The sequence below is a fragment of the Cheilinus undulatus genome, linkage group 8, assembly GCF_018320785.1.
Source record: "Cheilinus undulatus linkage group 8, ASM1832078v1, whole genome shotgun sequence".
Lineage (NCBI taxonomy): Eukaryota > Metazoa > Chordata > Actinopteri > Labriformes > Labridae > Cheilinus > Cheilinus undulatus.
In genome coordinates this window covers 12,238,384-12,253,145 of record NC_054872.1, presented here as the reverse complement: position 1 = coordinate 12,253,145, position 14,762 = coordinate 12,238,384, and positions in this window count along the sequence as shown.

The following is a 14,762-nucleotide window of genomic DNA, read 5'->3' as shown; positions in this document are numbered from 1 at the left end:
AGATAAAGCTGGCTAAAACACATAGTTGGCAGCTAAGGCTGGCCTTACACCAGAGGAATTTGCTAAAACTCTAAAAAGACAAACATCTGAGACCCTCTCACATCCAAAGACAATTTGTCAGCAAGTCACTGAGTTTTTAGTCTCAGACTGAGATTTTGCAAAGACCGAGGGTCACTAACTACAGGACTAGAATACGATTCCTTTTGAGATTTTTTCCCATCATGCATCTGGTGGAAATTCCCGAAACAATTTTTGGGCAGAGAACAAGATGTAGAAGGAGATGGAGGTCGCATTTTAGATATTATCTTGTATAATTTGAACTTTTAAATCAGTTGTATCGAGTAGAAACAAAAGTTAAACACAAAAGCAACTTTTGTTTGTCACTGCAACAACCAAGGAACTATCCCTGAAACACTTCAGAATAAAAGTACTGTATGAAAATGTGAGTAGTCTCCCTACAGTAACAAACTGATCGGGCTTTTACTTTGAAAATCCCAGATGCAGTTTACCGTACCTGCCATGTCAGCCTGGAATTAATCGACAGACAAGGTACACAAACACATAGGTGCAGAGATCTGACTGCAACTCTGAGCAGAAAAGTTTTTTCCATCTCTTGAGTTCTGAGCAGACATCCAGCGGCTCCAGGTTGATCTGTGCCCACGGTCACAATTACTGAAAATCACAACTTGCATAAGACCAGACTAAAGCCTTAAGAAAGACTGCCTTAATACAGTTAAAATCAAGCCTTATGATCACCTTAAACCTAATGGGGTGAGCTGCAACTTTAGCAGGACGCCCATGATTTTACTCTGACTTTTGTCGGCAACTTTGAAATCGGAGGAAAAGTCTTCAGGTGTAAGGCAGCCTTAAGACTGTCAACTTCTCTGTAGTATACCTGTGTAGGCTTTCTTGCCCACTAGGGCACAGGTCCATCAATGTGTCACGTCACATAAAGCTATGAAATACCTTAGCCCTGAGAAGCTCCTCTTCATTAGTACTTTGGAGGTTGGCCTGTTCTCTGGTTTTACCAGCAGGTTGTAGGAAGCTTAGCTCTAACAGAATTTAAGCAGGTGTTCAAAATTCGGTTGTAGTCGTTGGATTAACATGTCCTTTAGTTTTGTCGCATTTTAGTCCAGTTTTAGTTGATAAAAAGTCCTTGAATGTTAGTCAGAAAGGTTATTTTCTTTGAACTAATTTTTATTAATCATATTGTAAGATTTATACGAATGTTTAACGCTCATATTAATAGAGGATAAATCATTTAATCACTTTAAAATATACTGAGGAAAATTCAGACCACCCCTGCCAAATCTCTGCCTGTGTTTTTACCAATTATGTGCATATGCCAAGGATTCTGAATGCCTGAATGTCCAACATCTAAAATTGTAGTAACCAGTCCTCCTCATGGAAAAAAGTTAAGTTGCTGACTTTTCCTCATAATTTTAGTTGACAAAAAGAAGACTAATTATCTCTCTTGCTAACAAAACCTCATTTAGTGTATTCGATTCAAAACAAGCTGTATGAAAAAGCATTCAAGCTTGTAACGCTACTATCTTGTTGTGTTTTCTAATTTTTTTTTTTTATTATTCCATGTACATCAAACGAGTTCAGAGGTCTTGAAGCTGAGTCTAATTTCTATCAGTGTAATCCTGTTGCTTTCTCACCACAGAGCATCATCTAATAGCTCTTCCTTTGTTCAGGTCAGAGTCGCACCTATTCAGCCTCTAAGTGTCTGAATAACACCTTGATGTCCTTTTAATTAAAATGTTCATTTATATAACCAACTCACTTAGTCTTACAAGTAATGACATTTCCATTTTTAAAGTTAACATCAGCTCAGCTAGAGAATGAGTTAAATGCAACAAAGAGCATCTGACAGATACTGATTGTTTATTGTACTTTTACAGGTCCAGGCCTGTTTTATTTGAAGAGGCTGGGACCCCTGCAGATTCTGCTAAAAACTCAAAAACACACTGACATGCACCATCAGATCCCCCTACAGCCTCTGATTAAGAGTTAGGCATCTTTAGTTAATCATACCTGTTATTTATTATCAGTGTTATTGTTATATATTTTATAGGAGAGGAAAAAAAGCTCTGTGGATAATTCTGCTCCCCATGGGAAAATAACTGCAGGCTCTGCACAAGACAGGCCAGATTTTTTTTAACATGCTGATATTTCTGCATCCCTCTGAGTTAAATAAGTAAAATCATGAATGGATTTGAGCTTCTATGGATCATCTGACTAACTCCGCTTTTACACTGCAGCTCATGCTTAACCATTCACACCACATTCACTGTGGACTCAGGTTAAGTGTTCATCAGCGTTAACTAATCCCGTTCATAAATATTCACACCGACTGATGCCACTGTGGGAGCAGTTTGGGGTTCAGGGTCTGTCCCAAGGACACTTTGACACGTTTATGCAGAGGCTGGAGCTCAAACCCCTGAGCTTATAGTTCAGAGACTCCTAAATCACTGCACAGCATGAAAATAGTGACTAACATGACTGAATATTAGTATTTTTGCCCTGTTTGATTACTATTTGATATGAAAAACTCAATTTTTTAAATTTCTTTCAACAAATTGAATCTGAATTGTAAGAACTGGCTGTTTCTGTGTCAGGATCAGGTTTACATTTTCAGCTTTTTTATTTATCTAGGGTGTGTCAGTTTTTGACCTTCCTTGCCATGGAGTGTCTCTACGCATTCGGACATACACTGTGAGACTTTCAGCTGTTTGAGACAAATTTGAGTTGAAGAACTCACTTGGAAGAAGAGGTGGGCAATATGGGAAAAAAAAAATCATATCACTTTTTTTTTTTTTATGACCACATCATGATCTCAATTTTATCATGATTCTTTTTCATTTTGATTTCAAGGCTAACTTTTAAATTGTTGACCAAAAAAATAAAAAACATATATATTTCTTACATGCACAAATACTGAGTTTAAAAGTCAACCCTACATTTCTCTTCAGCAACAACCTGTTAGCCAATGCGTGAAATGTTTAAATATTTGACATTTTATAGCTGGTACCACAAGGTGAGGGGGTCTCACAAATATTTTCAGCACCTAATATATTTTATTTCCTTGCGTTCACCAAGTGGAAATTAGGATTTAGTTGCATCCCCTTTTCTGTTTGTAATTCTAGTGTAGCGTCCATCAGGCACAACTTTTCACTGTACTATTCATTTTAAAACATGGACTAAACGCAGAGTTTATACAGCTGTAGCTTTGAACAAGTAGTCTGTTCCTATATAGTATTATATGACAGAGTTTAGCCTTGTTTGTAGACCGATGTGAATAACAAAATGAGCGGATTCAAACATAACCCAAAATGGGATTAATTTCTGTGATGTATGGTCATGCAGTGAAGAAGTGGCTTTATTTTATTTTAACATCATTTTGATTATTATTAGTCATAAAGGGGTCAAGGAATCATTTATTTACAGACACAGAGCATTAACAGTGTCATAACCTGCTGGCTGCACTATGGACAGAGAGCTGCAGGATCACTTTGAGTTGCATGCATGTTTATAGAAACCATACATGCAAATCACTGATTATACTGACTGAAACATTTAAAATAATGGCATCAAGGCCTGGCGAACATCACTGTTTCCTCTGTTAAATAGTCTCCAGTATTAAAAAAAAAGTTTACCTCATGATTCTGTTATCCTGACAGGTTAAGCCTTGTCTGGAGAGTAAGATGCTTGTTAATAACCCGGTCAAACATTGAAAGCGCAGAATAAAACCGACTGTAAAACTTAAAACAATAGGGCAAGATTCGCTCTGCCCCACTCTGTTACATGGTCCTGCAGAGTAGACTGCAGAGGCTCTGTCTCTCACCTGTTTGACTCTCAAGATGCAATCCCATGAGATCGTCAAAAAAAGTTTGCAAACTTCGGGCAAGTTGTCCAGATAACTGTTCCTTGCACCGAGATGATTTAGAAAAACCTGAAGCAGTTTACATAGGCCAGTTTGAGTTCTTTTTAAGGGTGAATTCTTATGATTTAGTTTCATTTTCAGACATCAATCCCTGCTCCATGGGAGCTCCCTGTGTGTCACTGTGCCGGACTGCAGGCCAGGGCCTGAGCAGCTGCTTGCCACCAGTCAGATGGATTTCTAACACATCTGATAGTTTAATTCTAAGACTATGCCCACTTGCACAGTAAGATCAGAATCTCCAACTTTGGGGCATTTTTCCTTTCTGAACTGTTGGACAGCATCTTAAATCACAATGAAAGCAGCAGGAATGCATTTCTGATGTGCCTCCCTTGACTACTGTATAATAAAGGATATAAAAGAGCAGGAAATAGGGCTTCCTGCAGGCATCAAGAATATCTGTTATTATTTAGCTGCTTGAATGTTTGCTGAGAGCTGTTTGGTTACAAGTTGTAGAGATTTGAAGCATGCAAATGAGAGAATATGACTTTAACTTCACTATGAGACTTTTAAAATGAAACTCCAGTGACATTAGTTATAGTCCAGCCCAACTTCACTACAGTGTGAGCAGTCAGGTGGCACAAAACCATCAGACCGTACAGAGTAAGCTCATAAATCATGCCTGATGGTGGTGCATTGTAAACGATGCAGTCTCACAGTGTGAGCTGATACTCCACCACGACTGCCATAGATTGCCCAGTGAAGAATTCATCCACCCATCTCAGCTGTGTCCAGGTTTAAAATTCCACAACATGTCCTTTTTCATCTATTTTCCTGCCCACTAGTGCTCGTGTAACTCACGTGCACATCAGCGTGACTTCACTTCCAGATAGAAAGCAGAGATGTGAAAAGACATGACCTTTTCAGAAAGTTCAAGAAAAAAGAAAAGACAGATCTCAAAGGCAATCACTTAAACATAGCTAGTCAATTCACGCTCTCCAGAAGTCTAATGGCTTCTGCTGGGAGATCATTGTGAACAGTGAAGAGACGCACCTAAGCCTTCTGTTGCTTCAGATGCTGTTCCATGACCTCGGCGGACTGTGTGAGGAACCCGTGAAGGTCAGTGGCCAATGTATGGAACAGAGGAAGAAATATGTAACCCTGACATGCAGACAGAGAAGCTGTTTGTCAAAGGGTCAGATGTCTGCTATGGCATTAACTCACTGATATTGGCTGAGACTGCAGAGAGCAGCACTTTTCAGTGATTTATCTGTTCGGGAAAACCTTCAGAGCATGTGTGAATGTGTAAATAGATGCGACAAAGTGCCATTCAGGAGTTGGTGCAGTTCTCAGTATGTAGTGTATATTGCTTCCTCTGCTGTTAGAACAAGATTTCTCTGCTGTTTGAGCTGTGTATATGTAAAATTAGAGAGCACTCTGAGGGAATGAACACTGAGTAGACTAAATGAAAGAGACCGAGCAGTCAGCTTTTTTGTCTATAATGTAAAGTTGCTTGAACTGATTGTGCAGTGCAATGTGAAATCTATTGGTATTGTGTTTTCATGTGTGCAAGCGAGTGCATTTTTGAAATAATAGCTTGTTTTAGATCAATTGATCAGTGTTTCTATCATTCCAAACCAGACAGAGGAGGCTTAAAAGCTCCAAACTGGAGGTTTAGAAGACAAAGAAAAAAAGAAGGGTTGAAGTCTGTAGTTTGTAGCGTAAAGTACCTCTCATTCATGCACTTTTATTTTCCTTCTTTGTTCAGAAAAACACCTTGTGGTAAAATGAAGATGTTTTCTGTTCTGCACAGTGAGCGGTCTGCAGCATGCACACAGGCTTTTGTGATGTGAGCACAGAGTTGACAAAATCTGGCACCATCTGAGGTGACGCTTTGTGCAAAAATCTTTATCAAGGTGGCTTTTCTCTGCTCTTGTTGTTCGATGGATTGTTTTGTACTTTGTATTGTTCTTTGTCTATAATAAACAGAGACAGTTATTGCAGCAATGTGTTGATTATGTATTATTACTACATGTTAATCTCTTATAAGATCCCCCCCTCCCTCTCCTCCCTCCCTCCATCCCCACTTTAGCTTATCCATCAGCAGCAGCCATTGAAGCAACCTCATCCAAGAGCGGCATGAATCAGATGGTGTCTGTATGAGCTACAGCCACAACCAGGACATTAATCAGGGGGTTGATGGCTTCATTTTGAAGTAATCAGCTGTGTTGGCAACTCTGACACAAATTCATCTCACCGGACCTATCACAGGATAACTGTCCTCTCAACACAAACAATATGACACCCGGCACAGTTTATGGTCAGGGACTGAAGGTAATGTCACTCGAAACGTCTGAGTCATCAAAACCCGTCCAATGTGGTTAAATGGCAATGCCAACACTAGGCTGTATATTAAAGTAATTACCCACATGCTACTGTGGAGCTTAAGAGCTTGGAGATAATGTCCTTGGAACACAGAAGCGCTAATTGGCAACATTTCATTATCTGTACGCATTTGAGGTGTAAAATGTAATACTAAACAAGCTTTATTTCCAAGGCAGGACCCATTAAACCTGAAACAGCGCAGCAGTTAGGTCTGAATAGTCTATCTAAACAATATCCAGCACTCAGTCACAGATTACATTTAGATCAGTATGCAAACACACATGGACTGTAAAGAAAAGGGGCTTGACACAGGCAAATGCTGGGTTCACATTGGGTCAGGTAGGTTGGTATATGGAAGGGTGTCATTCTGGTGAACAGAAACAGGGAAAAATAGGTGCCTTTGGCAGAAACTACTAGCTACATTTAAGGTATGGCTCAAATATTTGGACAATGGCTGTCAAGAGTAATCGTATCAATAATGATTTTTTAATTTCCACAGCTATTTTTTTAAAATCATAATTAATCTCATGCTTTACTTTTCCCTCTCAGCACACTAGCTTCTCCCTGCAGCCACAGTTATGTAAAACAAGTCCACCACTCCTCCTTAATGTCACATTTCATAGGAGAAAAAAATCAATCCCAGACAGCGCAGTCGACAAGTCAAAAGTCATCTGCACCTTGACATATCAAACGTTTACCTTTTTTCCACTATTATTTCCCAACCACATCCTCTTTACATGGTTAAGTTCATGTTAAAAATCTTCTACCCTGTAGGTTATTTTATATTAGTTTATATTGGTCTCGGAGGTCCCCAAAACATGCCTGGGAAGTTTGTTGCTGAAAAAACACTCAAGTATTGGATTTTTGCGTGTCTAATTCATACCTGCTCAGAGCGAGCTGTTTCTGTGTCTGTGGCTTTAAATGTTAATGAGCTGTCTGACTCCACCCCTCTCAGAGGGCAGCTGAGAGGAGGATCAGGCAGAACTTTTTTTTCCAAGCAGGGAGGGCCAACCGAACCCGGGGGTGGCACTAACTCCCCACATGACATCAAGAAGGTGGGTGCCTTTAAAAGGATGCAATAATTTGCACTTTACTACCGCTATGTTACTACTTTTCCTCAAAGAAGGACAAAATCTGGATAATATAAAAAATGTTCACATTTTGGTATAACAACTTCTGGAATGTAACCGATATAGACGTAGTCTTGGTGATGCCACCGATCTGTTAATTTCTATGTATAGATTCTAAATATACGTGTAGAATCTACACAGGTTTCACATTTTAGCAGCGGTCAGAGATCTGGTTCCTGTTTTTTAGTACATTTGTAGTCCGAGCTGCATTTGTATCAGCAGGGTTTGGTGAATAAAGGTAAAATGCTTCATGTTGTCAACCAGTGGTTCTCAAAGGGGGGATCGTGTGATACTGATAGGGGGTCTTTGTCATGTAATGGAAAAAAATACAGAAACAAAAGAGAAGGACCGAAATGCAGAACAAACTCAAAAGGATTTAATTAAACAATCAAGCCAAAAATGCCAAAAGTCCAAACACAAGAAAAAAACAGCTAAGGGACAGAGGGGAAAAGCCACAAAACAAAACTTACTTTAAAACAAAGTCCATCAAAAAGGTAAAAGTACACAGGAAACACAGGCAGGATCCATGAAGAGCAAAGACTGAGACAAATGACGATCTGACAACGGACAGGGAGAAACACAGAACCTAATCACACATGGAGTGATTACAAGCAGGGAGACATGTGACTAAAGAGACACAGGTGAAACAGGTGAGGGTAATCAAAGTGGAGCAAAAGCACCAGGAAGTCAAACTAGACATGAAACACAGGGGACAAGGATTACATAATAAAACAGTAAACTCAACAAGAGAACAACAAGGAACACATGCAAACACAAGGGGGGACAAACTAACCCACACACATACACACACAAAACAAATCATCAGCACACAGGAAAAAACAAAGGCAACTCAGAAAACATAACAAATCAAAATCTGGATCATGACAGTCATGGCCGAAAAGTTTGGGAGTCCCTGTTTTCAACAACATATAATCTGTACTTATTTGTACTTTAGTATATTTATGGTTTACATACCTTTTTAAACAGATATTCTAAAATCCATTGTTCAGCAAATATTTAAACTTGAGCTACAAATCTGCTTGACACTGTGTATAAAGTTAACCAGTGGTCAGATTCAGTTCAGTTCAAGATGCTCTATTGGTATGAATGGTAACAGCATATTTTCAGTAAGAGTAACATGTCTGGATGCGCCACTATACCACTTTCTATATGTAAGGATTAAGTTATTGCATATTTGACAATTATAAAATAATCAAATACTCTCACGTGTATGTTTGTATCTGTGTATACACATACACGTATGTATGCAAATACACAGTGGCCATGTCAATTAGGCAGACACTGGCACACAGTTTGATGTTACCAGCCAAAACCTCACGTTTTCCCTGTGCACACTTTGATGTAAACAGAAAATCTAAAAATCTTCACCCAGGAAGGAATTTTCTAAAAGGTGTACTTTCAGTGACCTAAAATGCTTTTGGTGTGTATGAAAGGCCAAACACACAGAAAAACATGTTTTTCATAAATGCACATCTTCATATTGACTTGGCCTGCGCTGACAGCTTTCATAGTGACTGTGCGCTCCCAGGTGCTCTCAGTCGGTCTGATAGAACAGCCACACATAGCAATTATATGAAGATACACAAGAGAGGAAAAGGCAATACCAACCAGGCCACAGGGCTACTGTAGCATATGTGACATCCAAGGCCTCTGTAGGCAGAGCAGAGGAATGTTCTCAAGAGAACATTCAAAGGACTGCAGGATTTTGCAGGTCCACATTAGGCTTATTTTTCAAAACCAGAGGCTGCTGTCTGTAATCTGCATCTCTTTAGCAAGTGCATCACTTTCTTCCACTCTGCATTTAATAAATTAATAGATGATCTTGCCTGTGGCTTGAATTTAATATTTATTTATAATTTGCAAAATATTCACCATGATACCTTGCAGGAATTCGGGGAGGGTCTTCTGGTGCCTTGTGTTAATAAATTAGGAACCAGTGTTTTCAATAATAAAATGTTTATGTGATTTTAAAGGTACAATGTGTAGAATTTGGCTGCATTTCGCCAAACAGAAACGGTGTACATGGGATATAATGTTTATATATCTATGTGAAGTATGTTAAAATAAGTGCACAATCATCCCCTTTAAACTTTCGTTTTCTTTTTACAAAATTAGAAAAAAGCTTTATAAATTTACATTACCGCGGGTCGCCCCCACGGAGGCTGCCATATTGAACCGCCATGTTGTCTACGGCAACGTTTTGGGGACAGAAAGAGCGAAACGCGATTTTTAAATACGAACCTGCCCGCCGGTCCTGAAAGCTACCTGGAAGGCAGGTGGAGAAGAAGACTGACCTATAATCTATAAAAATAATGGTTACAAAAAGGAATGAATAAACCCTCACCTCGTCACTGCTGTAAATGATGTCCGGCTCACGATCCTTTTTGGTCTTCACATGCTCTCGTCGCCTAGTGATGTGACGTTTTGGTAACAGATCGGCTCATTCTGAAATCTGAACGCTAGATGTCGCTATAATGCCAAATTTTACACATTGTCCCTTTAAGTGCAATTTGATAATTTAAATGTGAGTGTCACATGATACTTCTCAATAGGACAATGTGATTAATTAAGAGTAAATGCCTAATATAACAAACATAAGTACATCAACTTAGCTTTATAAGTGCTGTGTCAGTATTTACATTGTAATAATGTTGGCTGTGCATCGTTAAAGGGGGCGGGGCATGACCATATATACTTAAAAGCAGACATAACTGTTTGCCATGCTATTTGCTGGTGGCTCATGGCTCACTGCTGTCTATTTCTGAACTAGCTAAGTTAATGCTGCTGGTACAGCCATGTGGGAAACATGACTCGGCCTGTATGGCAGTTCTAAAGCCTTGATTGTAATAGTTTTGGAGACCAATCTTGAACTAAGGGCTATAAAAACTGCAAGACTCATCATCCCAGGGTCTTTTGCAGCACATTCAGAAGAGACTTATTTTTCTCTCTAATAGGAGATCTAATGAGAAACTACAGGGCTCCTCCTTGACCTTTCCAGTGCCATTCCACAGCAGCAGACCAGCCACTTTACACTGTTTGTTTTGTGCTCCCAGCTTCACCTGAAAATTTGTCAGTCAGCCACTGACAGGTTGAGTGGAAAGAGTTTTTTCCTTCTTTCAACGTCATCTTGACAGGAATGCTGCAGAAATCCCACTGGTGTTTGAAGAAGGACACACAACTCTTCTCATGCCGCATCAAAGGACGATACAAGCCCTGCTCCTGCCCTGAAAGTTGATCCCCGACACAAAGACTTTTCACTTGCCGGAGAAAATGTGGAAGAACACTAATGGTCCAACCTCTTCTTGCTCCTGGACCCAGCCGGATGTCAGACTGTAATCACAAACATGTTTTGACACAACTAGCTGTAGGAAGTAATCTTGCAAAACAGATGGATATGCCCGTTTCCGTGTTTCTCGCTGGCGAATACATCTTGCAAAGCTTCCATCTTAGCCCGGTTAGAAAGTAAGAGGACGAATCAACTTCGAGGAGCAGTACTTTCAGATACGGCGGAGTTGTGCCATAAGCAAGCAGCGACAAGAGACCAGTTCAATTATTGTGGAAGAGATTAGCCTGGATGCTGCTAAAGCACCAGTTTTGTCAGAACTTGACGACATTTCTTCGTTAAAAGAAGGACAAAGAACAGCAGTGAGTTGTTTTCTTTTCAAAAACAACAAAGTCATGTGCTGACATGGTCACCATGGTTCGCCTTAAGCAGTTATCTATGGAGTTTACTCCTCAGTAGCGGCGCACCTCGATTGGAGGCTAAGTCACGTGTTTTGTTGCTCTGATTGGCCCGTAAACATGTGACGGACAGGTCTGATTTTTTTTTTCAAAGGCTCTGCTATTTCCCAAACACTGTGAAACAAATCCATCTGGTGTGCCAGGTTAGAGAAAAACGTATTTAACTGATAACAGATGGACATTTAACATGTAATGCTGCATGATCCAAATGCAGATGTCTACAGGCTACCATAACCTATCAGAGACTGTGTCTTTCTTTTCATTTACATGGATCTCAGTAGAAAACAGGTATAGGACTAAACTGCAATACAACTATACATGTAATATTTTGACAATTAAAACGTCATTAATAAGAAATATAATAAAAGAAATAATCAAACTGAAGGATTTTCAGTCTTCTTTCTCTGGCTGGATGCAGCAGATGATTGATGACCGTCTGGATTAGTCTCTGGGACTCCACCCTGCACTGCACCATGGAGCATCTGAAGAGCTGGTCTTCTGCTGAGCTGCTGTTATCACATCACCCTCCAAGACTGAATCCTTAATTGGAGGTTCAGGTGGCAGGTTGATAGGCTGTGATGGAACTAGAACCCCAGCAGAGACTGGTAGAGGCTCTTGTTGTATAGCCTGAGTGACGGCAGCTCTGATGACAGAAGGCAGTGGAGCAGACAAACTAGCTGCTTCTTGCAAACGTCACCCTCCAGGATTGGAACCACTACAGTAGTTTTAGGTGGTGGGATAACATGAGGTAGTGGTTCCATTTCTTGGCTTGACTGCTCATCCACAACCTCACCTTCTAGGACTAAAAGGATCCATGACTCTTCAGCTGGAAGAGTTTCAGGAGGCTGCGGCGACTGTGTGGAAACAGCAGCGTATGGTTGTGGGCCTAGTAAAGGCTCCACATCTTCAGGACTGAAGCTGTGACAGTATAACTACAGCTGGCAGGGTTACAGGCAGAGCTGGGCACTGTGTAGCCTAACTAACATGAGCATGCCTAGTTGAGTTTTAGGCTGAAACAAAAGACTGATATGCTCCACTGTTACATCAGTGATGATCTTCAATACCTCAGCTTCAAAGCTGTTCAGCTTCTTAGAGTCTGCTGGGTAAATTTGCCTCACCTCTTCCTTGGTAGAGCAATCTCTTACAGACTGAGAGATGGAGATTCCATCTAAAACAGCTTTGGGGACATCTGCAGCCATTCTCGAGAGCTTCTAGGAGGGCATATCACTGGACAATGCTCTTTTAGGCACCCAAAGGACTTTGGGAACCAAATTCTGGAAAGGCTCCTGTGGGCTCTGCTATTTGGTGATGGGAGCCTGTAGCTGCTCCAACAGGATCCTGGCTGAGGATCTTCTGGTGTTTGTAGGAGGAAGGGAGGTCCTCTGGAGATTCAAGTAGTTTTTGGCTTGGAACTGCACAACTCTCCTCTGCAAACTGGTCTTTACCTTCCACAGCTGAAGGGGAGGCTTCACATCTTAAATTCCCAGAGCTGCACTCTCAGGGACTTCTTACTCTCCTCCATCAGTAGGTTGGTCATGGCTTCAACGATGAGCTCAGATGGGTGCTGTAGAGCTCAGCCATGACGGTAACCTTCACTTTGAAGGACTGAAGATCTGTATAGCAAGGATTATGATTACATGATAACCTGTGGATAGTACTTTCAAGAAATACATTCTAGGTGTCCCCTTTTGATTTAATCCCCAGACCTAAAAACAGCTGGTCAAATGTTGATCTGTTTTTTTTTTCCCTTTTAAAGTCAGGGGCACATGAACTCTTGCCTCTTTGTCTGCCTCGCCCTCTTTTCCCAAGTGGTTGTAATTTGCTGCAGTAAAATAATTTCAACTTACTTGTTATCTGTCATAAATATGTATTGGTCTATAATTATCCCTGCAAAGAGACGCAGCTGGATGGAGCCTTTTAACACGGAAGAACACACAGAGGAGTTCAAGTGCCAATTTAAAGTGTCTCAGTGAAACCAACAATGCCAGAGCTGTGAAAAGAAATGTAAAAATATTGGAACTTTCTGTGCTTGGCTGGCCCCAGGAGATAGAGAGGTAAAAAGGCACACAGAGAGGGAAGGGAGAGCACAAACCAATAAGTAGAAGAACAGAAGTGAAACAAAAACTAGTCATTTGATGAGGACCACTCATGGTAAAGATGTGGGGTTCTCCCAGGATGTAATTACTATCATCACACACACATGCTGGATCAGAAGTGTCACCTGCATTCCCCCTTAGGGATCAACAAATTAATTGGATTCTCAGGACTAATATTAGCCCCACCAGCCTGGCTCTAACATGAATTGTAGGGGCCAAGAGATCCAGCCAGCTCCCTACTTTTCAGACATCCTGGGCCCTGATTTATCAGTCTGAAGCACAATGTCAAAAGTGCATGGTCATTCATAATTTGGGGTTGTTGAACTACATCTTTCTATTTACAGGGCCTATAATTCTGGCACAAAGAGGTAGGTCACTTGTCACAAATCCTCAAATAATAAGGCCTTAAGTTACAAAACTGCAGAAAGTACAGACATTTACTGTATATGAAGAAGGTCTGTGTTCGGAGGCAGGTCTTTCAATCAAATCGTCTGTCTGAGTAGTTCAGTTGATTTGGTGCAAAGCAAATATAACAAAATAACAAGCAGTAATTTGACAAAATGTTAACAGGGATGGTTTGTGGGATTTATTAATCTGTGATTATTGTTAAAGATCATAAAATCATCAGGAGTGATTAACTCTAAAAAAGAAAGAAAGAAAGAAAAACCTTCACAACCTTTAAGATGCTATAAATGTCCAGGGAGGTGCTTATTTCTATTGGTCAATTTAGATTTAAATAGACGATAAACAACCCCATTCCAAAAAAGCTGGGTTGTTGTGGAAAATCAAAATAAAAAACATGATACAATAATTTGCAAATCCCAAACCCATATATTTACAATAGAGCATGAATACCATATCAGATGTTGAAAGTGAAACATTTTAACATTTAATGAAAAAATATTAGCTGTTTTTAATTTGATGGCAGCAACACATTTCTAAGAACAGGGCAACAAAAGGCTGGAAAAGTAAGTTACATAAATTACAATCAGCTGGAGGAGAATTTTTGAAGTAATTAAGCCATTTGGCAAAAGGTCAAGTAATATGACTAGGTATAAAAGGACCAGTTTAGAGAGGCAGAGGTGCTCAGATGTAAAGATGGGTAGAGGTTTATCTATCTATGAAAAAATGTATCTAAAAGTTGTGGAGCAATTTCAGGAAACTGTTCCTCAGTGTAAAACTGCAAAGGCTGAATATCTACAGCAGTGGTTCTCAACTCTGAGAGGAATGCCCCAGATGCCCAGCATACAAAAAAGAATATTTTTTAATGATTTCAAAATGTATATTTTCAGTTTTATGAAATGCATGCATACAATTAGGTAAGTGTAAAAAAAAGGTCATTTGGCAAAAAAAGTAATGTTGTACCATGTAAGTCTGCACATGACTATTCTTGAATGTGCTTGGTTATGTTCAACTATGTTATGCAGTACGCTCTGCCGTGCATCTTTTTATGATCCTCCTCCCTGCTCTAAAGAGAGATCAACGTACCATATCCAACTCATT